A 27637-nucleotide genomic window follows, 5' to 3' on the forward strand; every position below is an offset into this window, starting at 1 on the left:
AGCAAGAAGGATAAATCCACATAACAATACTTCATTCACCAAGGAAATCTGCAGTGGATTACAGTTTCTCTATGGTTAAGTCTGGTCTTAATTTACTGCTTTTATTCAGTTTTCAACCACAAACGAGCCCCTTATGAGGCATTCACTATGCAGAATTGACAACTCTTTTTATCTACTTGAAAAATATTTTTGGATAATAATTTATGGTTACAAAATATTTTAAGCAGTTTGAATAGTTATATTATATTCTTTCAATGCTTAATGATGCAGTATCCCCTGTAAAAATGGAATGCCAGGCAATCTGGTAATTTTACATACAGTATTTATAACAACAGAGCAATTTGGCCATATAGAAACACAAATTTAAAAAAAAAAAAAGCCTGCATATTTCACAGGAAGTCTTTTAAAGACATTTTTTAAGCTCTTAAATTGTATCTCAGGAGAAAATCAGAGTTCAGAACAGTGCCTAAAGGCCCTACGTATACGGGTGAAAAAATAATTTTGGCAAGCACTGTATTTTATTTATGAATTATTGTGTTTAAAATAGCATATTTTGAACACTCTTCAGAAGGAAAAAAAAAGCTGCAGCTCTCTCTGAGGACACAAGGCAGAGTTCATATGCTATTTATGTTTTATACATGAAACCAAAATGTGTGGGTAAGTTTGTACTTTTTCACCATTAAACATTATTTTCTTAATTTATATTCTGAATTAATGCTCTCTTTTAAAAAAATCCATCTGAAAGTGCTCTTTACTATTGGACGTAGAGTCGTTTTCAAGGACTGATTGCCACTATCTGGAACTACTCTGGAAACTCCAAACAGGCTGAAAAACATCATATACCTTTAATAAACGGCAAGTGCCAGTGTCGGAGTTTGTCACTATACATGCACATCTTCTAGTATTGCCAACCAGAGAGCCTGTAACTGGAAACGGGATCCATGGAAATAAGCCAGAATGTATTTTGTAAACAGAGACAATGGAAGCAATGTGGTTGATGTTGTTTGAGATGATAGAGTTCCTTTGGCCTTATTTAGATTAATTTAAACTGTGGGTACACAAAGCTTTATAACTTTGCTCTTGGCAGAATTTGAGCACTTTTAGACTCATCCATACTAAGGGATTCTTCCTATTGCAGAATGAACTCTCTGTAGATAAACAAAGGAAAACATTCAACAGAGGTACTTGCCGTATTCTCCTCATTAGTGGCTACACTGTCTTGCGCAGAAAAGGAGAGCTTTGGGAAAAGCATCCTCAGCATTAACAAGAAAGGACATTGCTTTTACAGGAAAGAACACTTTATGATTTTCCAAAATTTTGCTCCTCAAGTGCCATATGTAAATCATATTTTTAAAGACCCGAATTATGCGTGTGCTTCAGGGGGGAAAACTACATAAATGAGTAATAGAAAAATAATGAGCTGTATCTCTTTGGCTAGTTAAGCAATTATTGCTTCTTTACTGAATCAAATGCTGTTTGCTTTTCATCGTAAAAACAGGTGGGGTTTGCTTTTTGTTTATTGTTGTTGTTAGTTTGTCGTTTTGCTCAAAAGAATTCTTTGTGTTATCGTTCTTGTTGTTTTAGAACTTGTTGCATTCTGCCTTTAGTTTGGTAGCTAGGTTTCATTGCCTTCACAGACGTTCTAATGGAGGTGTTAAAGAAAATGTTCGAAAGGTGATAAATTAGACAACAGAAGGACCGCATTCAAATGCCACTTGATATAAATCCAAACTTATTTATATTAGCAAAGATTCATGAATGATATGACAGATACCTTCTCTTATTTATCTCAAACATATTAACCTATAGATAAGAGCAACTTCTGTAACAGAATATAGAAGTTCGGAATTATGACCATAGCAATGAACTAGCCTTGTTAGACCAGGCAAAAATAGCAGTCACCAGCTGTGGGTCAATGAGCACAGGATTCCGAGAAAGATTTAGTGCATTCTCTCCAATCCACTTGGTACACAGACCCATAGTGTTCCTGCACCATTTACATTACACCTTGTGTACCGGATGCTTGTCTTATTTCTCCCTCTTCCTGCCAAGCATTATATGTGAAGTTAGAGTGGGAGAGTCATTTAACAATGAATTTCCCCATTGTATAACCATTACAAAGCTATCCAGGCTAAATAACTTGTTGTTTTTTAAGTCACTGTGCAATTTCAAGGTTTTAATGGTCCTTAAAATATAATACCCTGTGTCATTTATTTCCTGAAGTGAAAGCTAGCACCAGCCTTTGGAATTCATGTAAAACAAGTGGTTCAATATGGTTTGAAGAGAGAATGAAAACTTGATAAGCAATTAATCTACCCTGAATGCTTTCCTAATGGTTTGCGCCTTTTCTTACTGATTTAAAAAAAATCTAGATTTTATCCAAAAGAAAATCAAATAAAACATACACCCAAATCTTTGTATAGTGCATTTGTTAGAGGGAAACCCATACACAGTAAGGTGGAAAGATTGAATATTTAAATAATTTAAAAATAAAGATGTTTCTGGTCGAATAATAGCAACTTGATTTTTTTTTCCCCTGTGCCTGGAAGCTATAGGAGAAGGGAAAGATTTGAAATGGAAAATTGGATAAATGAGCTTAGAGAAGGGGTTAATTTCCTAACAGAATAATCCTGCAAGTGACACCTGGTCGAGGAAAAGAAAGTGTCCTAGTCTGACTGCTGATTTGCAGAGACGCAGGCTTAAGAGTTAAGACAAGCCAGAGCCATCATCGAGACTCAAGACTCAGCTACAAAACAGAGCTGGGTCTGGTTGATGTGTCTACCAGCCAGTGTATCTCCAAGGAGCCTGGTGAGAACATAGAGAAGACTTACCAATAAAGTCATACGGTCTGAAAGACACTGTACAGGCAAGGGAAACTCTTATCCGAGGACCATGTGTAACATGCAGGTTGAAGACCCAGGAGTCCAAGAGTAGAAGGGAATGCCTCTCGGTGGTTAGTGGGGCCAAGAGAACGAGAGCCCAGCACAAATTCATGAAGGGTGTCAATAGTTGAGGGCTACAGATGAAAAGATCATGACGTTTCCAACTTAATAGTGATTATGTGTTTCTCCCTCGGTAGAGTGTTGCAGGGCGGAAATGACAAGTCCAAAGATATAGAAATCAATGAAAGGTTGAAGAGTTCCCAGAGCAGAATTTATAGGAACAGTAACAAAGTCAGAGAGCTTGCTCTTGAGTAAATGCCAAAGGAGTCTCAGGAGGTTCTGCAAGCTAGGATCCTTCAAGAGGTATTTCTTGTAGGAAAACGATAACCACGTCTGATAGGACTAGCATGGAGTCCAAGATGATGTACATGTTCAACACTGGGACTGGAACTGAGACCATGCCTCCCTACTTCTTAGTGAGGAAGTGCCGGAGGTTAAAGAATTTGATAATATCATACTTAGTACATAAGTATGATAATCGCATATATATGCACATACCTAAATTAATTGCTTGGTGAAACACATATAGCCTTCACCCAAATTGTGGAGTTAATCAAGAACAAGAACACTAGTTGCTAAAGTCCCAAGGTACAGACCACTTACTCAGGTGCCAAGTAGAAACACCTGAAATGTGGGTGTGCTGAACCAAAGCATTCCATCATAGTTTTGGCACTTTGCAAACTCTGGCCTCCATTGAATCTGCCGCACACTTTGTAGCCCGGATGACTACTACACGCCTATCATCTGAATGGGGTTAGTCTCTGACTGGAGGATTGCCAAGTAACCCAATTTTAGAATAGCACAAATTTTAATTATAGGTTTCATTTAACTGACACCTGTCCTTGGAGGCTGTCATTAAAATCTAACAAGCTATGATGTGGGAACTATTATTATCTATGATTTATAAGAGGCAAAAATAAATAAGGAGAGAAAGAAAGAAAGGCTGAGAGGTTTAGAGGAGTGGTAGACTTGGAAGACTAGAGATTCCACTGGTGAAAAAGAACCGTATCAATTACCCAGGAAACGCACAGAAAATGAAAACCCAGATCACTGAATTTCTGGTATGTGAAGTATGATTTTACCAAATATCCACCTCATCTGTCATTTCATATTGTGAGTATAGTGCGCCACTCTTCTCCTGGGTTAACTGGGAAAAAAATGCTTCTTAAGTAAAATGCTTGACCCTGAGAATGTGCCAGTTTTTAAAATAAGTTCTACTAATTTAAAAATCCCATACAATTTGGCTCCTACACTTAGTCTGCTCAAGAGGAAAAGTGTGATGGAGGAGAGGATTGGGGTATAGATGAAACAAGATAATGTGTTGATACTCATTGAATTTGGATAGTGGGTATAGGGGGGTTTCTTATACCATTCTGTTTACTTTAGTATAAATTTGCAATATTCCATAATAAAAAATTAAAAGAAATTCAATTTAGAGAAGCATTTAGATACTTGCATACCAATTTATTTGGGCAAATTAATTCACTTTATCCTGCAAAATTTGGCCATAAACAGGAGAACAGAACATCTTATATTAATTATTTTATATTACTATACTTATGTTAATGATCCCACTGTAACTACAGCAAGTTCTCCTAAAAATGGAAAACCGAAGAGTCTGTATACATTTTCCAGTCTCTGCATTTACAAGCAGTTTTTTATTACAGCCGTAGGTTTCTAGACTGAATGCCAAATGTGCTTCCCGTTTAGATCAAATTTAGCTTTAACTAAAATAATTAGCCCTTGCTCCTAATTCTAATGGAAATGTAAGACTCTTAACAATTCAGTGATAGTAACACTATTGGATACTGCCGCTAACAGTGATTTATATGAAATAATTAGCAGACGTCTTCTGTTGTAGATGCATGCAGAATTTGTCCTAAACCAAAGGCAAAACAATAATAAAAACTACTGCCTTTTAACCTTTCCGTGAATTTAAATAAAAAAATCTGTACTGGAATTGCACATTAATAAGGCCTGTTAAGCTCGGAAGAACATTTTCCATTCATCTGAAGTTCATCAGACAGGTTCACGACCTCAGTAAGATTGCTCCAGCTCCTGCAGTTCCTAAACCGGCATGGGGGAGGACACGAAATATTATTTTAGGATTAGAAAATTTTACTAGAATTGACAGAAACAAGGAAACACACTCCGATATTGAGCATACGCTCTGAAATTAGCACATCTAAAACAAAAGATATTGAACGGATTGACTTTTATTCCTCTGGATACCTTAAAAAGAAGCAACTAAAGAGAGCTAAATATAGCGCTGTAGTTTTATGCTTCGCGTAGGAAATCTGAGGGTCTACTTTGAGCCTCCACTTTGTGTCTGGGGGTACACAAAGGGGGACCGCAGCCTTATTTGACAATTTTCTCATTTATATGGTAATGACAAAATACATAATGTTTCTCGTTAAAAATATTTTTCTTCTAAACAGTATCTGTTTGGAAGTATTCCATTGTTCATTTTTATCCTTCCTTTCCCTAAATTTCCTGTTGAACGACATTGCGTGAAAGCCATTACCATTCAGGGTGTCACTAAAGGGGTGAAGTCAGTCCAGTTGCATCTCCCTCGCTCAGCCTGAGAAAATTTCATCAGCAGAGCTGATTCATGCTCCTTCTTTGGATCTGCTACGGGCAGCACAATAAGGGATGAATGAAACAAGCACTCGGCAGCTGAATGCTCTTAAAGACCACTTGGGAACTTTATTTGGTGCCAAATAAAGTGACCTGCCAGTGTCAGCTGTGGGAAGCATATTGTACTGGGCTCTGCAGTCTGTCCCAGTTGCCTATTCATTTCAGAGGAAATTTTCAGGTATTGAATTTTAATCCATGATGCCCAATTATAATTTGGGACCCTTTTACATTAGAGACTGGGCTTCACCCCATTTGGCAATTAAGTCAGAGCTGCCTAATACATGATTTTAATTTCCGGAAAGCAGGTGCTTCGTTTGGTCAGTCACCAATCTCTGATTGTCCTTCCTTCTTGATCTTAAACCATTTTCATTTTCATACCCCGACCCCCCTTCTGTAAGTATTCACTACCGGTTAGATGATTTCCCTGCTTAAGCCTGTAGGGATTCCCATGGGCTTCTTTCAAAAGTGCTTATAACTTTTAAAATAGTTCATTTTGTAGGTATCTGTTTGATCCCCACTTTGTAACAACTCACTATGTTGCTTTTTGAAGTGATCTGAAGAAAGGTTTGTTTACAACATTATCTAACACTCGCACTTATGAAGCGAGACGCCTCAGAAATAATTATTGTCTATGTTAACTTTCCTTGTCTGCTATTTTTACAAATTCGGTTTGAGACATCTCTAACAATTCAAAAACTATTCAGTTTCTTTAAGACTATGTGTCTTCTCCAAACAGCACTTTATTGTTCAAAAGAAGTATTTGAGAGAGCACCCGATAATATGAGAAACTCAAATAGAAGGTGCCTGATTTGAAAGCAAATACTGTATAAGTCAAATTCTATCTAAAAAGAAACTCTCCTTCACACACACGCACTAAGATGGTGCCGTCCTGTCTTCCAGAACTGCTTTGTGCAAGACTGAGCCAGGACCAATACAGCCAGTAGAGAGGCGATTGGGAAACCAGATGTCACTTTGTGCCAATCATCCTTTGGCTGTCCTCTGCAGACTGAGACCATAGAGGCCTCTGCCACAAGCTGGACTCCCCTGAATACTGTCGCATGCTTAGCTGAGGATTAACAACATCTGATAGTCCTTAATGGGACCTTGGGCAAATATTTCTTTTAAAAAGAGCAAAGCAAATTCTGAATTTGAAAGATGCAAAATGAGAGAGCTTTGCAAAACAACTCTGCTGCCTAACAAAAGGATTTATTTAATATTTCACTTAAAGAATTAGCTCTCCTGGAACATAATAAACATGGTTTGCTTAAAACATGTGAAATTGTATGTGGTAGTCTTTCTCAAACTATGTTCCAAGAAATATTCAGGTCCTGCTAGATACTAACTGACGCTTCCTTAAAAGAAGCATGCCATAATCAAACAGATTTCAAGACACGAAACCATATTTGCCCTCTGGGTGAGCCACAATGCTTATTACCATATTATAGGTACTGAGAAGTCCTGCAGTGAAAAAAACAAAACAAAACTGTTTATGCTGAACCCAGCATTTTACAAAAAATTTGGCTATAAACCTTTTTCCCCTCAAAACTCTATTAATAATTTGCATCGTCTATAATGCAGTTATAAAATAGGGTATTCCAGTGTTAGTGTTTATGATTTTGTTATTGTTGCTTTTGGTTTGAAAAGTCAAAATAGCTGAAGTGCCCCATAGGTATTGTCTTTAGGACCAGCATAACAAAGCTTAATCCACCTGTTTAATATGCAGTTCATTAAGCTGGATGTGAACTTACACCTTATGATGCTGTTCATTTTTACCATGCCTGTCTGCTTTTCCGAATCCCCCGTCAGCTTCCAAGTACAGTAAGGGCGGGGTCCCTGTGTTGCGTTCCACTGTATCTCTGAGAACTTGCACAGTGCTTAGCACATTGTAAGTACTCAATAAATATTTGTTTGATTGAATGAATGGACACTGGAGTAGACATCCTTTTAAACTATAGATATAACCACATTAGAATATAGGTTTCAAAAAAATAATTCTTGGCCTCAAAGTAAAAATAACAGAAGTGAAAGTAAGAATGACTAAATTGAACTGGTCTTTAATAGCTTTGTCAGAGGCCAATAAATTCATTACCAATTACTCTATTGTCTGATGCTTCATTGCTCCTGTTAGCCGGTCTATTTGAAGTCAATGCTCATTCTATTCCATAATTTTCCAGGTTGTTTTTAAGTCTTTATATCTTCAGTTATCTTCCAATAGCTACTTCTTATCTGCCTTTTGTTTACTTTTTGTTGAATAACTTCTTAAAAGTAGAACTAACTGTGAACGTCATATTTCATAATCTGCTCTGACAAAATTACTGAAGAGACAAGAAAAGGCAGTGAAGGCCTGGGGGTGAGGAGTGTGTGATATAGAAAAGGTAAAGAGGTAAGATGTTTAATTCATTCAACAAATATTTCGTGAGTGCCTATTCTATGCTGGGCACAGTGCATGAAGTCTAGACAATTCAAGGTCAGCCAAAAATATGAAATATTCATCAGACAGATATCAACAGAATTAAGAATTATCCAAATTTCATCCCCCCTAAGTCAGTTTATACTCTAGAATGACTCGATATTTTTAGAGTGCTGATTTGATGTGTGAATTGTTTGTCTTATCTATTATGCTCTGTTTTTACAGAAGTTCATCTCTTCTATCTTGACAATGCTGCCAACTTTCCTAAAATGGTACAATATTTTATGGGCCAGGACAAAACTACTTAATATAATTCTGTCACAAAAAATTTACAGTGATTTTACTTACCTTAAATCAAAGTAATAATTGTTCAAAAGTCCACCCAAAGACTGTTTTGACTAAGGGTTGATAGACTATGCCCTGTGTGCCAAATCTGACCCACCATGTGTTTTTGTAAACAAAGTTTTATTGGAACACAGCCACGTCTATTCACTTACATATTCCCTGTGACTGCTTTCATGCTCCAACAGCAAGGTTGAATAGTTGCAACATGGACTGCATGGCCTGCAAAGCTGAAAATATTTACTATTTATCTGTCATAGACAATGCTTGTTAATTTGAGTTAGAGTAAAATGGTAATTTGGGTGACAGCAAAATGATGGATCACTAAAAAAAATTCAACATCTCCCTTTGGATATAATTTTTTTCCTATATTTGCATATGATATGAATATTCTTCTGGAAATTCTTATCCAGTAAAAATAATATCCTCTTCATTAGAGATCTAAATCAGTAGCAGTTGAAATTCCATTTGCAGGCTGTTCTTTGGTTCAACATCTATAAGTATAGACATGAAAACCTGGAATATCCAAGTTTTATAGAAATACATTCTATATAGAGCTCTCCTTGGGAAGTAGTATACTTTAGTGGATACTGTAGTCAGGCTCCAAGATGGTCTATTTCTTGATATCCACTTACTGGTGTAGTCCCATCCTACACAGAATAGGGCTGACTTGTATAATCGTTAGGATATTGCAGAAATTATGGAGTGTGACTTCTGAATCTAGGTCATGAAAGACATTGTGATTTCTGTCTTGTTTTGAAAGAACCAGCTACAATGTTGAGAGGACACTCAAACAGCTCTTTGGAAAGGTCCATGTGGCAAGGAACTGAGGCATCTGCCAACAGCTGAAGAGGAACCGAGGCATCCCAACACCCACGTGAGTGTGCCATCTTAGAAGCATACCCTCAAGCCCCAGTCAAGCCAAGCCTTTAGGTGACTGTATCTCCTGCTGACATTTGAGACGACCTCCTGAGAGGCCTGGAGCCAGAACCAGCCAGCTAAGTCATTCTTGGATTCTTGCCCCCAGAACCTATGGGATAATAAGTGTTTGCTGTTTTAAGCCACTGATTTTTAGGGTAATACGTTATGCAGCCATAGATAAGTAATATGATGTATCAGAGGATGGGCTCCCACATCATATAACTTGTGTTTGAACCCCAGATCTGCCACTTGGTAGATGTACGACCTTGGGCAAATTGCTTAATCATGTTATATAGTTTTCTCATCTGCAAAAATGGGGCTATAATTATCCCTATTTCATAGAATTCTTGTGAGGAATTCAATGAGATAATGAATGAAAGATAACATTGCTAAATAAATGTTAGCAGTTATTTATTTTTGATGATTATTAGAATTGACTTCAAGTACCCACTTAAGAATTCTTTCAAACCTTTTTTTGACAACTAAATGAATGCATAGTAGAATATTAAAGGACTTTTATCCTATATCCTAGAGTTTATACGACTTAGAGTACCTAATGTGAATGTGGTAGATCAGTAAAGCAGTAATTAAGAGAAGAGACTACTGTCAATATACCTGAAAACAAGATACATATTACTACTACATAATATTACATATAAACAACAGAGGGTGAAGAACAGGCTGCTTCCTGAGAACACAGGTGAAACTATATAGTCTAACTGCAGCCACAAATTGTAAAAAACAAAATGACAAATGTAATATTTGGTTTAATTTGCAAAAGCCTAAACCATACATATCATTTTTCGGGTAAAAATAAAAGATAAATAGCAAAATAAGATGATTTTTTGCAGATTGTTTGAGTTATCTAACCCTTCTTTAATCCAAGGGATTATTGAACAAAACCAATGTTCATTCAAAAACACTTACGAAATCTGTTGTGGATTACCAATATCATCAGTTAAACCTGTTTCAAATTTATTGCTTTCATTCAGGTTAAATAATAAAAGGGTCCATTTGTCCCACCACATGTATATACACGAATTTAGCTTTCATCATTCTCTACAAGTTTAATCCCGTGATTTATGTGTTTTAATGCATATTGGGGAAACCTGTTGAAGAAACTCATCCAGACAGACAGAAGAGCTGGATGGGATTAATGGGATGTGTGCAGGATTTGAAGGTGGTTCAGTTCAGAGTAAGTTAAAAAGAGGAAAAAGAATATACCACTGGAACCCTCCTTGAGGTTGTAATCATTTTAATGACTTTAGCAAAAGAGAACAGGCTAAGGTCAAGAAAGTTCAGAGACAATGATCCCTGTTTCTAGAAATACATTACATGGAAGAAAAGCCATTCCTCCAGCTTTTCTTTTCTTAACAGTGGAAAACACCGCTGTATTTTTCTTGGAGAAAATCTGCCTTCTCTTTAAGTCATCATATTAATGGTTATATTTGAGGTTTCAAAATTCTTGATTTTCTTTGTGAAGCCATTTTATTTCACTTAACGCCACAACCAGCAGCAAAAACTAGGAAAAAAATTGGGCATGCTGATTTTTTTTTTTTTTGATGCTTTACAGCAAGGTAATATATCATTTTGAGATCCTCAGATAGCAAGTTCTCAGATACAAAAAAATGCTATGACTTATCTTATTATTGATGACTTTGAACATTTAAACACATTCAGTAAGTCTTGCAAGAACAAAATATTGGAATATGGGAAGAAGAAAATCTTTCTTCCCAGTAGGGTGAAGCCCATTCCAGTCTATCAGGTATTTTGATTCAATGACATCCTAATCTTTACGCACATTAAGAACTTCCTTTCATAATATTGTTTTGTTTAGTGTAAAAAGTAGTTTAACAAATGTGCTTTTTTCCATTAACTTCTTTCCAAACACAGACGACAAATGGAGACTTGATAAGCATATTTCAGTGCTTCATTGAACCCAGTACATAATTCTAAATATTGCCAACTCTCATTTTGTTAGAACTTCCATAGTTTAATGGGACACCTTGGACCATGAAGTATTTTGTGTTCATTAACTTTTGAAGAGGAAGAAAAATGCTATGTAATTATCAGCACTGGGGACAGAATATCAAATGCTCTGCATATTTTTCTGATTCTACCCACAACATAGACCACACACAGGGAAACGGGAGGTAGAATTTAGCACTGTCCAATTGAACTTTGTGTGAGGAGGGAAAGGTGCTGTACCTGTGCTGTCCACAACTGTAGCCACCAGCTGCGTGTGGCTATGGAACACTCGAAATGTGATTAGGGCAACTGAGGTACTGAATTTTTTTTTTAAGAGTTTTAATTTTTTTCCTTTCTCTCCCCAAAGCCCCCCCGGACGTAGTTGTATATTCTTTGTTGTGGGTCCTTCTAGTTGCGGCATGTGGGACGCCGCCTCAGCGTGGTTTGATGAGCAGTGTCATGTCCGCGCCCAGGATTCGAACCAAGGAAACACTGGGCCGCTGCAGCAGAGAGCACGAACTTAACCACTAGGTTATGGGGCCAGCCCCCTGAGGTACTGAATTTTTAATTTTACGTACTTTAATTTGTTTAAATTTAAATAGCCACACGTTGCTAGTGGCTACCATATTGAACAATGCAGGAGTAGATAATTTATGACTCGATTTTCAAAAAGAACAGCTAATTCCACAACAATTGATTATCTTAACTTCTAGCTCCATCCATTCTTATTCCTACGTTGATAATGTCTAAAAAGATCAACTTGGGGTTATTTTTAAAAGCTATAGACTTAAATTTGCTAGAAAACGTCTGCCCTTTGAAGTATTTTGCATATACAAACACTATGAGATTTATTTAACTACTTTTTGCGAAAAGTTGAGCAGCTCAAATGAAATTTAATTTAAATTTGGTTGTTTCAAATTTATGATTTATTAATATAACTGAGTTTCTTTCTTGCTTCAACACCATCATTAGTTTGAAATTTCTTCAAACGAGTATCAAAACTTATTTTCAGAATAAATAAAATGCTATCAGATCATAATTTCCTACTTACATGAAAAAGTGAAATATTTGACTCAGGCAAAACATACCTGGAGTTACCCAATATCATGTTATTTTAAATGTTGCTTACATGATGACTTGAGTTCAAGTAAATTCGTGGAGTGAAAGGACGTAATAAATGCAAAATTTTCAACAGACTTCTGCATTTTCATAATTGGCTGGGGTTTGACTTACTATGTTAATATACATTTCACCCTTATTACTCCAGTGGTGAAATTCTTAAGTCATCGTTTCATCCTTTTCTAGTCTCTACCATGATGTATTACAAGATTATGGGCAAGCCATTTGGATTCAGGCTTTTGGTTATTTGATTCCAGTTAACTGGGTAATGCCATTATTATCTGCTGGTAAGGCATTTTAAAACTATGTAATTGACCAAAACTAATTAGGAATAGCCTAATGACAACCAATACATGTTTTTGGAAATAGGAATATTTTCAAAGTTCATAGAAACACCCCGGAATTCCCTTCCTCCTATAATTCTCAGTATGCAAAAACCCCTTTTTTGTTTGTATGTTTGAATTTATATATGTTACCAAAACCACAGAGTATGCAGTATTTCAGTACTCTAAATTCCTTATTTTTCTTTCTCAATTTCTTTCTCCACAGATGAGTTCTGCCCATGTACTGCCTCATAAAAAGCTGCAATGGTGTAACTATTCCAGCCCCAGATCTATTCTGCACTGCCTGTCAATCACATCACCTTCCAAGGTACTTCACTGCACACAAATCAAGTTTGAGTCAAGTCTACTTCTAATCAATAGATCCTTATAGATTGTTTTAGTGTACCTAAATCACTTCCCAGAAAATATCTCACCATCTCATTTCTAATGGGAAAACATTAGATGAGATTTCAATCTGGGCCACTGAAGAAGAAAGGCTAATGTACTCTCCCGGGCCATCAGGGGCCTCAAATCCATGTTGTTCTTACATGAAATGGGAAAATGTTTTCCCTCAAGTCAAAGACACGCACAACGGGAACATTTTAACAGGGGGCAGTGTGGAATGAAGGAAAACGGCTGGAGGAAGTGCTCGCAGCCAGATGGTTTCAACACGGTAGAAAGCTTGTGTGTCGCCTGTCAACCTCTGCAGTGTGGTGAAGGCAGGCAGGTTCTAAAAACACAAGTGCCTCTTTGAAACAAAACTGCCTGGAAATCTTTTTTCTCTTTAGTAAATCAACAGCCAATGTGGCTACTAATGGTGCTTTGAATGCTGTAAAAACACAGTGTATTTATTATCCATATTCCAAAGATATTTATTGCCCTAATAAGAAAGTTAAATAGCATGCTAAGCAGCTGTTCTTAACAATCTATCCTGCTCTGTAGCTAAGCGAAGTACCAACAAAATTTGTATTTATATGCTGTACTTTCTAGTTAACGAAATGCTCTCAGATAGATCATCTTATTTAGTCTTCACAGTAACACTGTGAGAGTTAGTATGTCCTTGATCCACAGTCAGGAAACTGAGGCTCTGATAGGTAAGGAAGTTGCCTGTATTCAAACAGCTGGTATCTTTGAGTTGTGTCTTTAAACATGGTTAGAAGATTCCAGAAACTGTCTTCTTTTCATTATCTTATACAAAAATGCATTACTCACATCTACCATTTTACTTTTCTGATATCGTAAATGAAAATTCAGTTCAGAAAAGAGATGAATTTTGCTCGAGGTGACTCCCAGGCAGAATTATACTGTTTCCCAGGCCATGCTGGAGGTTGGCATGCTGCACTCTGCATAGTGTTAAACTCTGCCTGAATTAGGATGGGGCCTACTGAAGGACATTCACTTAAGGGGTGTTGCTAGAGCCAGATGTGGACCAGAGTCAGCTGAGCCTTTAGTCCTCAGTATCTTCTGAGAACATTTTCTTGACTGTTATGGGCAGCTTCTAACATGGCTCCCGGTGATCCCCTCCTCCCGGTATTCAGGTAAGTCTGCCCCCTCAGCCCCAGAGTGTGGGATGGACCTAGTGACTTGCTTCTCATGAATAAAATCTGGCGAATAAGATGGTGTGTCACTTCTGAGATTAGGTTACAAAAAGACTCTGGCTTCTGTCTTGCGCACCCTCTGCTGCTCTCTTTTTTCCTATCCTGGTGGAAGCCAGCTGCTCACTCTCCAAGCTGCCTTATGGAGAGGCCCATGTGGCAAGAACTGAGGAAGGCTCCACCAACAGCTAGCGAGGAAGTGAGGCCTTTAGTCCAACAACCCACAAGGAACTGAATTTTGTCGACGACCATCTGAGCGAGCTCGGGCCACGATCCTCCTCCAGTCTAACTTTGAGGTGACTGCAGCTCTGGTGGTCACCTTGGCTGCAGTTTTGTGAGGCTCTGATCCAGAGGACCCAGTTAAGCTGTGCCCCAACTCCTGACCCACAGAAACTGTAGGATAAAATATTCGTTGCCTTCAACGGCTCAGTCTGGGGAGTAATTTGTTACATAGCACCAAATAACTAATGAATTGATTTTAACAGAATTCCTTTATCCTACCCTTTATGTATACAATGCCCTTCCCACTATCCAGACAATTTTGGAAGAGGATTTGATGTCAGTTACTATGAAAACTGCATAGTGGATAAGACCATTGTTTTGGGATTAGAAATATCTGGGCTATGTCTAGATTTGTGATTTACCAGCTCTAAGACACTGGGGAAACTATTTAGTATCTCTGATCTTCGCTTTCCTCATCTGTAAAATGATCTATCTACACTACCTGGCTCAGAGGTGTTTTTTTTAAGTGAGCTCATGAAAACAAAACAAAAAGTTCTAGTATCTAGTAGGCTCTCAGAAAGTGTTAGCTATTTTTATAACAATTGTTCTTTAATTTGAATTGAAATCTATTAATTACATCTACCTATTTTGGTTTTGCATTCCTAACATTCTTATTCCTTTGGAAAGTTATTTTCTTTGGAAATTAATACTCAGCCAATGGCATTTTGTAAATATCAGTGAATAAATATAAGTTGTTCCTTTGGATAGGAAGGACCTAGGGAACACCGTGGGTGGGTGACTTCTTCCCTTATTTTGATACTGCTTACTGCTGAGAAAGATGGTCAGGTTAGGTGGTGGTGAGAAACTATAGTATTTCCTGTATGTTAAACTCTACTTTGTCGATTACAACTATGCATATTTTGGTGTAACTGCAATTTTTTTGGCATACGCGGCAACATTGTACAGGAAGAAGAAATGTGGTATTTATATTTATATATGATGTTCTTGTTTTGAGAAGAAGCTTCTCAAGGGCAGGAGAAATAGAGGAAACATTAGCGTTAGAGTTAGGAGACTTGAATTTTATTTTCCTTCAGATCTTAGTTTCCTCATTGAAAAAGAAGAATTTTTAGCTGTGAAATTTTGTTATATTTTTGTCTACATTGAGAGTCACCAAAGTATGTATAAAATAACACCATCTGTGTCATTCACGCCATTAAGACAAACAAAAACAGTCAATTGTATATGCACCATTCCTTGAGCTTCTCTTTTCTGTATCTCCTCTCTTTCATCCTCTTCTAGGTAATGCTTTCCAACAAAAGATGTCAGTACTTATCCCTAAATGATATTGTCCTATTCCCTAAGTAATCAAAGAATTCCCATTAAAAATGGAAATAATAGTGACCTGAACCCCAGGAGGATGTCAAGGAACGGCAATAAAAACCATTCTAAAATATTTTGCAAGACAGAAAATAATCCAAGTGCATGATAATAACTGGCATGTAGTGTCTTTAAATAGAAGCCAAGTTACAATGATTTTCATTAGATGCTTCTCAACTCCTATGGGTGACACGAGCCCATTTCCTCTGTCACATTTCTGAAGAGATAATTGCAGGAGATACCTACGCAGTTTAACATTCACAGGTCATATTGAGAGATGTTTATAGATATTGATGGCTAAAAGTAATGTGTGGCAGCACCCAGCACAGTGTGGAGGCCACATAGCAATGAACTTCTGCAAATCGAGTCAAAAGTCCAGCTTTGCTTTTGTAATACAAGAACTGCAGACGTATTTGTTGAATGAGTGAATGACTGACTGAATAAATAAAATGCTTTCTAGAATTACAGGTTTGTATGACATATAGAAATAAAGAAAAAATTAATTTTTCTTTCATAATATTTGTTTCTGGGCACTAACCCCTTGGATTTTGAAATTAAACAGTAATTAACCCAAAATACGAAACGTGATTCTCTAAAGACTTTACTAGACACACAGTAGATATGAAAAACATTGCCTAATATTCCCAGAATGTTGGTATAAATATTTTTTTAAAAAAATTGAAAAATTTATATAGTTTACAAAAAAATTAAAACTAAATTTGCTAAAATTTTAAATAATAGAAATCACTTCTAGGAAATAGCAGAGAATAAACTATCTCTATGTGTAAATGACATTTTCCAGCTGAGAATGTAGAATTTAATATTTGGGACTATGTGGAAACAAATAAAATTTATTTAAATTTATTGGGCGTAAGAAAGGTTTAAATGTAGATATGGAGAAAAATTTGCATTAGAAAAAAGGGTTAATTTCTCAGTCTCTGTTAGTTATTTAATAAACTAAACATACACGGTCTGGTGTAGTTGTTTCCTAGTCTTTAAACGAAAATATGTGTGAGAGTAGATATATATGCACACACTTAAGAATTTATATACAGAACAAAGTTACTGGTGTTTCTAATTGAGATATCTTTCTCACCTACTCAAGAGGCTCAACAAATTTTAAATTATTGTCTCTTTTAGCTATATACTTGCCTCCTAAAGAACCTCTTTTTTGCACAATTTGGTTTCCCCCCAGGACTCATGTTTTCCCTATCTTCTATTCATTATTTACGAAATTGTACTTTTCTTTACAACTAGAAATACATATTGATGATTGTGAGCGTTGATTAGCTTCCTTGGGAAGCCATTTATGCTGTTGTTCTCGTACCTTGAAATTTATAATTTTTTAGTATTTTAGCTTCTTCAAGAAAGACGTGAATCGAGAGTATCTTTATCTAAGTTACGCAAACTTGTGTTTTGTGATTTGCCCAGAAAGACATGAAGTTTTGCCTAAGCGTAACAAAACAAAACAAAGCAAAATCTTGCTGTTCTAAGCTCTGTGTGGTCTTGGCTCATATTAGGAGGCCAGGACAGAGAATGTTAATTGTTTCATGGAAATCCTATAACCAAAATAATATCAGTGCAACATGAAAATTTTTATTGCATTTAAACCGAAAGAAAAAACAATGGCAAGAGAGAAAAGGATTTAAGAAAATGAGAAATGTTACAAGTCATATTTATTTAGCGCCTATTCTCAGGTACTGTTTCAGGTCCTTAGATTATATCAGTGAATAAAATCCGCAGAATCTGCACCCTCTTGAGGCTTACATTCTAGCACTGGGAGGGGCACTTAGGGGAAGAGAGAGAGACTGTAAATAACAAGCAGAATAAACTATAGAGTATGTTAGAAGGTGATATGTGTAGAGCAGGGTAAGGGAAGTTGAGAGTGTGGGTGGGGGCAGGGTGAGGGGCGGGATGACGCAGGGGGTATTACATCTGGTTGCAATGGTAGGTAGGTCTTACTGAGAGAGTGGCATTTGAGCAAAAACTTGGAGAAAGTAAGGAATTATCCCAAGAAGTATCTGAAGAAAAAGCACTGGAGGCAGAGGGAATAACTTCAATGAAAGCCCTAAGGCAAGAGTGCGCCTGGTGCATTCAAGGAACAGCAGGAAGATAAACGTGGTTAGAACAGAGGCAGCAAAGGGGGAGTAAAGGGAGAAAGGTCAGAGGAGAGTGTGTGGGGGCCTGGGTGGTGGTGCAGATCCTTTAGGTATGTAAGCCATCGTGAAGACTTCGACTTTGGCTCTGACTCCTGACTGACCAGTTTTGGGTCCCTGCTTCCTCCTCCTCCTCCTTCATTTCTTGCTCCTCCTTATTCTTCACCATTATCACCTTCATCAATGAGACATTTACTGAACATTTAACTTGATTTGAATAATAGTAGATTCCAAAGTTTTAGGAATATATGTCCACAATTCTCTAATTCTCATCAATCCTATTCAATCCAGAAGTATGTATTTTATTCCTAATGTGTGCAAAACTGTGTCAGGCACATTTGAAAAATAGAAACTATAGTCTATTGGACACTGACCGTAGTGTATGACTCTCTAGACCGCTATTGAACAGGACACAACACTAAGTGTTTCATCTGCATCGGCTCGTTTAGTCCTACAAGCAACTCTGTAAAATAGATGATATTATTTTTCCATTTTATGGATGAGGAAAATGAAGCATGGAAAGGTTAAATTACTCATCCAAGATACACAGACAGTGAACCATAGAACTAAAACTTGAACTCAGGTATTTTTGACTCCAGAGTCTGTGTTCTTGACCATTCACAATGCTGCCTTCTGTTGTTAGAATCCTTGACAATAGCCATACTCTTTGAAATGTCTTGTTTACTGACTTGTTCATTCCCTAAGTATTTATGAACATCCTACTGTTTGCTCAGCACTGTTAGGCATTGTGGTGATAGGGCGGCTGCAAGCCTCTATGATGTCTTTGTGTGAATTTAGAAAACGGTGACTCTTCCTCAAGACGCTTGATTTTCTTGTGTCGAAAAATTACCTTACTATTCTGGTTCTTTCAGAGCAAGATATTTAACTGCCATGGTTGGAAAACTGTCATAATAAATACACAAATTTATTTGCAGGTCCAAAGGTGGAATAAATCTGAAAGCCAAAATATTAAAAGTGTATATAATATAAATAATGCCCCTTAGATGTGATGCCCTTGTGAAGTGCACAACCTGAAGTGCTGTACATGGCTCCTCTACGTAAGCCAAATAAAAGATCATAAAACATCAGTCCCTAGAGATGAAAAATAAACCACTCATAGTAGGTCAGAAAATTCATTTCTTTTAATAAGACCTTTTGGGGCTTTACTGATAGACTCTTTCCAGACTTTCCCATATGACTCAGATAACTCAGCAATGTTGAAAATTATTATTTGAACAGTAATAAGACAGTAAAGTTTTAGGAGTGTATTCCTGCCATTCTTTGGGGATCATCTCTTATTCTTATCAATTCTATTGAGTTAAAAAATACATGTTGAATTCTGAACAAGTGCAAAACTGTGTGGTAGGCATATTTAAAAAATATAGACCATAACCTATTGGGCACAGAGCATATACTATCTGTGATGCACTGGAGCGCTATTACACTGTACGTGATACCGATTCTTCATAGCATTTATATCCATCGCAACTGACATTCATCAGTTACCTACTTAGAAGAGTGTTTTCTCTCATCAAGATCAGAGCATACCTATGCCATTAATTTTATATTAATTAGCACTTATCCTCAAGAGATTTTAAAGTATGACTGGTTATTAATTCCATCATCACAAATAAAGAAAAGGAAGTTCAGGGAGGCTAATGGTGGGGCCAGGTACAAAGCAAGAATGTCTGACACAGAAGCCCACCCTGCCGGGCTGCCTCTCTGCATAGGGTGGGAGGATGACCGGCCTCCAAGTCCCCTTGCAGGTTGATAGAAGAATCGAAGGCGAAGATCATGGAAGTAGGAGAGCACACAGCCAAAACGACAGACTAGGGACGAGCCTACCTGAGCCAGATTCCAGCTGCCTCACGCCTACTCAGACCAAGTACAGCTCCTATTGTTTAGCAGCCAATTCAAATGACTGAACTCTGAACTGTAATTTCAAATGCATGGAAAAGTCCCCGAATTTGCTGCAAGGTTCCTTATATCCCTTTTCTTCTCAATCTGTACTCGCTTGTAGGCTGAGAGACAGTGCTTTTGAAAGGCTAATTGGAAGATACCGGGGGGTACGAAATAAGAATGACAAAACACATATGGAAAGTTAACCGAGTGCCGGGTACTGTTATAAACACTTTGTTACATTAACTCCTTTAAGAAGTGAGAATCAGCCTTGTTTATCACCCAAGAATAAATTTTAAGAGCTTAGTCCAAACTTGAAAATATATCTGAAGCTGAAAGGCTGGGTGAAAGAATGAATAGAAAGGAATCTTTGCACTTCGAACTCTCCCATGGAGCAGCGTGACCCTGAAGACACTGTCAACAAACCAGTGGTGAGACAATTCCTTATCTCACAGGAATAAGGGAAAACATGCATAAGAAAAGGTGTTTGACTTCATCTAAGTCCTTCATTCAAATGGCCATTTATTTTTTAATTTTTCATGCAGTCTATAAATGCTAAATTTGAAAAATAAACTTTTTGGGGTATTATCACGAAGAAAGAGAGACTTTCTTGTAGCTGATTAAAAAGATTTTTATGACTTTTTTCTTAGTTCCTTTTCCTCTTCTTTTAAATCAATCTCTGTCTAAGCTCTGTTTTCCCTGCCCTGTTGTAAGCCCCTCAAGAAAAGGAGCTAGTTTTACACCTCTGAGACTTTTCGTGTTTACCCTTCTACTTTGCACATGGAACATTTCATTTATTTGTTCCTTCATGATTTTTTGAGCACCTACTATGTGCCAGGCCCTGGGTTGAGTGAGGGGGTATGATGGCAAATAAGATGCAGTCACTACTAAAATTGTCATTGTTATAGAGCAGCCAGACAAGAAAAAGGCAATTTCATTAAGTACAAATACAATGTAGGGTAATATTGGGGTGCTTTCTAGAATAGAGGAGCACTGAACTCAATATAAGGTGATCGGGGAGGATTTCCTGGAGAAGGTGATAAATATTCTGAGATCGTAAAGAAAGTAATCGTTAAGAGGGGAAAGGGCAGGACAGGATTCGGGAACGACAGGAACCAAAGCCTTGAACCCCACAGTCAGCGCTCAGTCTGCTCTGGGAACTTGAAATATTTCCTGACGGGTAGGAGAACAGTGAGATCTTGACCAATGAGAGGAGAGAGGCAAGCAGGAGACGGCTCACAAAGGGAACTCCGCCAGTATTTGCTTTTGAAGCTGACAAGGCAGCCGGTGGGTGACATGATTACAGTGGAGTCCCTATAGGTGTGGCTGAACAGAGGGTGTCTGCACAGGCCAGTCATTGTGCCAATCACCAAGTGCCTTTCAAGGAGGACAAAACAAAAGGGATCGCGGTGTTCTTATTGCAAATTAATCCAGAGAGCAGCGTAAAATGGGTGAAGAATCCAGAAATCATCTGTTTCTCAATCCGTGTGCTATAATTGTCAGAGTATTAGAAGAAGATGCAATCTGGTCAGGGGATGAATATTTTTCACATTCTTCAAACTTGTTTAGATATCATCTATGTGACCTTTAGATAAACTGAATCTTATAACCTGAATCTTATAAACTACCTCCCCATACATAAGCAAAATAGCTTGTGTTCTATTTGCATTTTGCAAATTAAGCATCATCTGAAGGTATGTATCCTGTTGCAAGCAGCTTTTGCTTCTCTCAACCTTTCCTGGCTCTCAAAGCGTTTCTTCAGGAGGAGCCAGGTACTGAACTTTGAAGAAGAGTCCACTGTAATAACAGTAAAGTTTAATGATGCATAACTTTGAGAGACTGACAAATTTCCAGCCAAAGTATTGATTCTTACAGAATTTATGAAGCACATGCTGTATTCTGTGTCATTATGGTCCATTTTTGGCTGAAAGAATCATGTAAAATAGATTTTTAAATGAGTGGTAATAGCTAGACATAAAGAAGGTATTGATGTGTGTCGTGGAGGGTGAAATAGCATGCCAGATTAGAGCACAGAACAAATCAAAAACAACAGTCCCCTCCACGACTGCAAATATAAATTCACTTTTTCTTTACTCACCCCTTCTATTTACCACTTTGCACATTTACAATTTCCTTTCTTATAGACGTCTTCTAAAGAGCATTAAAATGGGTAAGACGTTTGCCTAGTTGCGAACATTGCTTTGGGGGATACTAAAAGTTCAGAAACTGGTTGCTTAAATTTGGCAAAATAATTTGCTCTTATGTGTAAATAATGCCCTTTGTAAATAATGCTAAAAGTTTATCATCTAATCTTTATTACATGCGTATAAATGGCATATTTAGTGGATCAATATTTAAATTTTTATGCGTTCAACAATTTTAACGTAATACTGGCAATTTTTATTTGTTTATCAGAAGCGTAAAAATTTATTCTTCCTTTATAACTTCCAGCTAAGCTCTTTTCTGTCCCCAAATGATCCTATGGAAGACAGCCTTACATCTAACTTGTTTTGAAAAAGTATAGAATTTATTCCTCTGGTCCTCTGCTGCCTGCTTTTGCCCTGCTCATCTCAATGCCTGTTATGAATTAGTTTCTCAAGAAACAATTGAAATGTAAGTCTTTTTTTTCTCCCCAGTCGACATTTGGTTTTGACACACTGGGGAAAAAAGTGGCTTTTAAAAATAGTAATTTAAACGTTGATTTTACGCTTCACGTTGGAATATGTGTTTATTAAATGCATATCTCACCCACAGAGCAATCAATACAGATTGTGTAGTACATTACAAGGATACCATGTCTGAGATTATTAGAAGAATTAAATGCTTTTAGTTTTGCTTACTGGAGCAATATGTGAAAATTAACAGTTTAAACCCTTTCGGGCATCTGACCAGACTTAGCCTGAGTCAGAACTCATGGTGTGACTAGGCTCATTTTTTTCTCCTCTCCTCTCCTCCCCTCCCCTCCCCTCCCCTCCACTCCCGTCCCCTCTTTCTCCCAGCCAAGTACCATTTACTCTATCTGGTTAGCATTCACCTGGTGAACATCAAATTACCTGAAATCCTAATTTTAAAGACTCACATTTAGAGAGAGAGATCCACACTGAGATGGGAGACAGGAGGGAAAAGGAAATTGAGTGTCTATGGCTGTCTCTGAAAAGCAGTGCTGTGGTCGCCTCACATTCCAGAAACCTTTTTAGAGCTAGAAAGAGAGGCCACCCTGTTCTAACTGTGCTGGGGACCAATGGACCCCAGGCCCCAATATATTGCCCCCACATCCAGAAACCCCATGAGAATAAGTTAAACCCTTTTCTAAACAGGTACTTTCCAACAATTCTGGAGTTTATCAGCTTAATAAAAAAAAAGGTAACTTGGCAGGAAGAAAAAGGCCAAGACTCTCAAAAGACTCTTCTGGAGCCTAGTGGAGCCTGAAGAAGTCTTCAACGTCTTAGTCAACAGTGAATGGAGGAGTTTGAACTAGCACACTCATCTACAAACAAGCTGCTGAGAGACCAGCGAGAGGGCAATCTTTAAATAAACATTTTCCCAGGCCAAATGCAGGCAAGTGCCAGTAAAATAGGCCAAGTCCTGGGTGGGAGATTAGAACAAAAGCTCAGGGAACAGGAAAGTGAGACCCTACCTCCAATACAAGATCCCATGAGCAGTGCCCATGCATACACCGCAGTTAACTTGGAGCTGCTTCAATCCGTGGTGTCTATTTTCATAATTTTTCAACTGGAGATTTTCTTTTTAAGAATAAATTTTAGTTTGATTGGTGTGTTAGAAGAACTAAAATTTTAGAAAGGTATGAATTTCAGAAGAAGTTTTTAAAAAAATGTAGCCACACTCAAGGATATTTGAAATGCAGATGCTGTGTATTCATATGTAGACCTTAATTTCCTGTTTTTTTCACATTAGACCCAGCATTTGTTAAAAACTATAGGCAGACTATAACGCATACAATCTGTACATAAACGTACATAATTGTAGTATTTGGTTGTGACAAACTAGTTATACTAAAATGGAAGATTTAATAGATGAAATGAGGAAATATGTCAATGTAATACGTAGTAGATTTTGCAAATGAGCTATTCCTAAGGCAACAGGAGTTGCTTTACTTTTATATTTTCATGATCGTTCCTTCACTTGACAACTAACATTCAGAATCCGTCTTTGATCCTGGAGGACTCGTACAAATCAAAGTATAATAAATCCTTACACTTGGGGACTTAAAGCGACACTCAGACAAAAGACGTCTTCTGACAGAGTCCTTGGCCTGTTGGATATGCAGACCCATCATGAGATGGGCTGGCTGTAGGCAGGTTTGGGAAGTGGGCAAATTTGTCTTGAGGGCTTTCCACACTGCTCTGTGCCACATTTCCCACCAAGCATCAGGGACTCCAAAATTCTAGTTGCTGTTTCCTGAGGATTTGTTGTGTGCCATACTTTTACATGTATTCTTTCTCATCCTTACATCAACTTGCAGGATCAGTATTTTAACCCCATGTCAAAGACATGAGAATGAGACTCAATGAGTGTAAGTACTTCCAAAGGGCAGAGCTGGGTTTTAACCCCAGGTCTGACTTCAATGCCCCTCTTCAAGCTCGTGACATCATTATGGCTCATCGTGAGACCTGAGGCTTCCCAATGGAGTTCACACCCAAACTTGTTCTTCTTGTTTTGACTCCAGATTCCCTTTGGCTTTGGGGCTTTGGAATATGGGCAGTAAGGAATTGGTTTCTTTTTTGGAGGGGGGAGGTTGGTTGGGTAGGGAGATAGAAGTCATACATGGTTCTACTTCTATTAACTTTTATTAAAAGAATTCTATTTACTTTCTGACAGGGACCTTTTGGAAATGATACCTTCACCCAGAGGAGTTGTAACAGGATAAATTTCAAGCAGCCTGGCATATTGTTGATCAGGCAGATGACATGACTGCCAATTTAGCGTACTGTTAAGATTAGCCATTTGTGTTGGTTCCATGATGTTGTGAAAACTCCTGTTAGCTTCTTGGAACCGCAAAGCATGTGATGAGAAATTTTCCTTATGACTATCTGCCATTTGATTTTCACTTTAAAACGTAAACTGACATCTCTTGGGCTTGTTACAGAATTTTTCCCATTGTGAATATGTCCCCCCAGACACACTTGGTTGGAAGAACCGCCCAAAGATCTGTTAAAAATCACTAGAAATCAATATTTCCGTTAAAGATCCTCTCTGAAATTTACTGTTTGGCTTTGGGCAAGGCACTTAACCTCTCTAAACCTTCAAAAATAAAATGGTCATCATGAGGATTAAATGAGATCATGTCTATACAAAAGGGCTTTTCAAATTGTTAAGTATTATACAAATATAAGGGCATTTCCGGGCATCGTTCTTAATCTGATTCATGCCTTCTTGAAAAGCGATCTTGCAATATAAGGCATTGACTTGAGTCTTCCGCCGGGGATATCCTTTTGACCCCACCCTATAAAGGAAGAACTAAGACTCCGAGAATTCTCTCTGTAATTTACCTCTGTTCTGTCAATAATCAATACGTCTTAAGCTCTGAACACTTTCTCCTTGGATTTCCTAATCCTGACTAACTGGCCAATTCTGAAGTTATTAGGTAGCAAGGGCTCATTCATCAAATCCTTAGAAAGGAGCTTCTCCTTTTTTGGAAACTTTTTCCTCTCCCATCAGTTAGTAGTTTATCTTTTATAATCACTGATGCTATCTCGGCTGTCTACTTGAGGCGGGGAGTAATGGAAGCATATGAGGAATGGTAAATGAAGACATCTCTTACTCTTTTCTTCCAGTTTGCCTACTTACATTTGGGGAGACACGTACCTCTCATGCCCAGTCATCTGATTCTTTCTCTAAAAGTACCTTAGTGCCCCCTGCAGGTTATATGAATTTCTCCTCCCACAATCTTGTTTCCACTTTTTTTTAACCCTCTCGTGAAACTACTCGTACTAGGTTCTTCTCAAGGGTGCTAGAATCTAGAATGATTGTTATTTATAGTATTCCCTAAAGCGTCGAAGAAAACGACTCTAAATTGGTGATTTCGATCTCATGTGCAATTTGAAGGTAATAATGGATGCCAAATATTTGGCATAACATCGGTAGCTCTGAGACCATTGACAGGTGATAAGCTACAGAAGATAGTTACAGGTGAGACATCTGAAGTCTAAAAAGGTCAGGTAACTCTGTAAGTCTTTCAAAACTAACTCACAGTAGTTTCAGGAGTAGAACTCAGGTTTCCCAGAATTTACTCAAATACCCTTGCCTTTACTGTGTTTTGAATAGTTTCTTTTCCTTATTTTCAACAGCATCTGTTTTGTCCTCCAGTTGTATATCCGAAAATCCTAACCCTAAGAGCTACTAACGTCATCCATTCAGCTTCAGTAGGTGACTGATGGTTTAGGGCTTCCAGCGTGCCAGAAGGATCTGCTTGGCAATACTAATCCAATCTGTAACCACACCCTGGTGCTATTGCAAATGTCTCCGAGGTCAAAGGTACAATTTAGTGAGAACTAGAAAGTGCAATAAATGTGAGAGAGGGCTCATTTCTTGATTTACTTGAAAGTTGTCTAAACAAAGTACTCCAGCACATAACCTTGTAATGATCCTTGGGCTGAGAAGTCAGAAATCTGTTGGCTTTTTCTAGGTCTTATGATGATGAAATTCTTGAACATTTTCTGAACCTTTTGTTTCCCGAAATGTCACTCACTCATCTCAAAATTATGAATTGGCATTATCAATCCTGGGTTTATCCTGCTTATTCTAAGGACAGAGTGTCCACTGACTCAGATCCTTTATCATCCAAGAATTTGAAGCTAGGAAAGCCTTTTTCTTTTGAAACTATTTAGAGATTTGCAAGAGATAGTTTTGAAGGAACCAATGCTGTATTTTAATCTAAATCCTTGAGAAAAAATTAAAATCCTGAGATATAATTAAGTCCTGCAGATCAAAATTAAGGGAGAAAATATCTGGATATAAGTTCTGAGAAGCCAAATTAAAGAAGAAGACTTTGTGAAAATGATAAGTGTTTAAACCACAAATCTATGTTTGTTCAGCTTCTGGATTTCCTCTTACTAAGTAGTTCTAAAGCTACTTAACAATATTTAATTGACATTTTACTTATTATTTTACTTGCTTCAAGTCTTTCATACTCAAGCTCTCCCAATTACAAATTGCACATGAAAAATTACCTTAGCCTGATTTCCAAATGACTAAATAGTTGGATGTCATTTCCACTAGAATTCGGTAATATTGATACCACAGGTGCTGGAGTAGCATTTTTCATCTGTCAATTATGACCCTTTAGTAGGCTGTAAAGTCAATTTAGTTGGTTGTGACCAGCATTAAAAAGAAAAAATAATATTAATAGAAAGGAATAGAATTGCAGGAATATAAAAAAAATGAGTGGAAGTTAAGTATTGGTACATGAAATTCATGCTTTAGTTGATGTGTGTATTTGGATTGTAACATAAGTTGTATTTCTTATGTGAATTATAGTTGAGCTGAGAAAAACTATTGTAGACTGCAGTGGATAGGGGCAAGAACTCCCGACCAACTGTGAATCATTCGAAGCGTTGGTTTTCTTCTCTGAAAATATGTGTATTAAGACTTTCATAATAGGGTTGTTATAAGAGTTAAGTAAAAAATAAAATAATGTTGATGCACAGTATCTGACACAGTAAGAACCTGATATTGGTGTTATTGGGAGTTATGATGAGAATTATTT

The 27637-nt window shown here is 37.4% G+C and overlaps 1 protein-coding gene across 10 annotated transcripts in view; it reads right to left on the reverse strand.

Annotated features, from left to right (window-relative positions):
• ADGRL2 (adhesion G protein-coupled receptor L2) overlaps positions 1 to 27637 on the reverse strand; it is a 594788-nt gene that overhangs the window by 364015 nt on the left and 203136 nt on the right. The window lies entirely within an intron of this gene.

This window comes from Equus przewalskii, chromosome 24 (genome assembly GCF_037783145.1).
Source record: "Equus przewalskii isolate Varuska chromosome 24, EquPr2, whole genome shotgun sequence".
Taxonomy (NCBI): Eukaryota; Metazoa; Chordata; class Mammalia; order Perissodactyla; family Equidae; genus Equus; species Equus przewalskii.